Raw genomic sequence first — 1,783 nt, 5'->3', positions numbered from 1 at the left:
CTGGGGAAGTGAATACAGGGTGCAAGGTCCCCTACAAAAACATAACTTTCATTAGAAAATAACGATAGCTAAACATGTAAAGCACTGGTACAAGAGACATCATTCTAAGGACTCTACACACACTGTCTATTGAAACTTCTCCATACCACCTGATGCAGGTGCTATGCGCCCATTTAAAGATGAGTAAAGTGAGGCATAGGAGTATTAAGCACCTCCCTGAGATCTCACAGTGAGGTCAAGTACAGGGATTCAAACCTAAGAATACGGTTCCAAGGATGCTCTCCTAACCAGAAGACATACAACGTCTCTGAATAAAGCAGAATGAAGAAGGAGATAGTGGCTAACAAATTACCTCATCTTTCGTGATGTGATTCCTCTGTTGCTGCTCCAAGGGAAAAAGTTGAGATACTGGGCACTAAAAACTATTTACAGCCTTTACCTCCCACTTTACTTGTACTTTGAACCTCATCCAAATTGCCTTCAACACTTATGATTCTCTAATATCATTGTGAGCTAATGGTTCTTTTAATCTACATCTTATCTCCCAGCTGTAGTCTTTGTGACTGTTCCTAACTCTTAAAGTGTCTGATCAAGAGATATGAGACTTCAGTAAATCCTTCAGAGTTTAAGATTAATGAGAAGAAAAAAATGTTCATGTCAGTGAAATGGTCATGTTCTGTAGTTCTGTTTTAAATTTCAGGATGCAGAAATTTGTTTCTAAATAAAGAAAAAAATACTTTGTCCTGCGCTCATTATGCAGATTAGAAACAGTAAGGAAACATCTGTTATAGACAGAAAATAAGTGCCCAGAAAATAAGTGCTCTTTGAATAAAAGAATTAATAATATTCTCTCTGTATATGAGTGTATTACTGCCAGGTCACCACAGCTAAGGGCTATGTTATGAGAGTGTTTGATTTCTCATCCTGATAATGTGAAAAAGTAGGAAATGCTATCATGGGTAGAGGACAAGACAATCGAAGCAAGTTATGGAGGCCATGGCTGCCTTCGAAGAAAGCATCTCAAAAGTTCAGGAATACCTTTCAGGGGGTGACATTCAGCCGGCCGTTCGAGGCCACAGACTTTCCATCCTAGAACTATGGCCCAGTTTGTCCGTAACCTCGCAGAGAAGGCCCCGGCGCTGCTAAATACGGCTGTGACTTACTCGAAGCCTCGATTGGCCACATTTTGGCACTATGCCAAGGTTGAGCTGGTTCCTCCAACCTGCTAAGATCCCTACGGCTACTCAGAACTTGAAAAAATTAGTCAGTAGTGCTCAGACTGGTAGCTTCAAACAGCTCACAGTTAAGGAAGCCCTGCTGAATGGTTTAGTGGCCACTGAGGTGTGGATGTGGTTTTATGTCGGCGAGATCATAGGCAAGCGTGGCATCATTGGCTATAATGTTTGAAGACCAATCATTCACATCTGTTTCTTTTGGGTTTATTATTCGAATGTTCTTGTACCATGTGTGATCAGACAGGTATTTGAATAAAATATGTCAAAATCAGCATTTTCTATATCAAAAAAAAAATGTTCAGGAATATACTTTAAATAGGGCAGGAAAGAGGAGAGTGGGTGAAGCTGGAAAGGTAAGGAGAGGCCAAATTATAAAAGGTTTGTAAAACAATCCAATGTGCTTTAGAATGTGAATATTTTCCTGTAGAAAATGGGAAACCAATAAATGATTTTATGCTGGAGTGACCAGCATTAAAAGAAAAAAAGAAAAAAAATAGATTTCTGGTTTCCTGTGTAGGGTGGAGAGAGAGGAAGGGAAAGAGTGGGAT

General features: G+C 39.8%; 1 pseudogene; it reads left to right on the top strand.

Moving 5' to 3' along the window:
• Positions 1–1,082: 1,082 nt before the first annotated feature.
• On the top strand, positions 1,083–1,506 carry LOC109452864 (ATP synthase F(0) complex subunit g, mitochondrial pseudogene; annotated as a pseudogene).
• Positions 1,507–1,783: the final 277 nt, after the last annotated feature.

Source organism: Rhinolophus sinicus, chromosome 1, assembly GCF_057876585.1.
Source record: "Rhinolophus sinicus isolate RSI-liver-muscle chromosome 1, RSI-T2T, whole genome shotgun sequence".
In the NCBI taxonomy this organism is placed as follows: domain Eukaryota; kingdom Metazoa; phylum Chordata; class Mammalia; order Chiroptera; family Rhinolophidae; genus Rhinolophus; species Rhinolophus sinicus.
The sequence above is the reverse complement of the archived record's forward strand: the minus strand, read 5'-3'. Positions and strand labels throughout refer to the sequence as shown.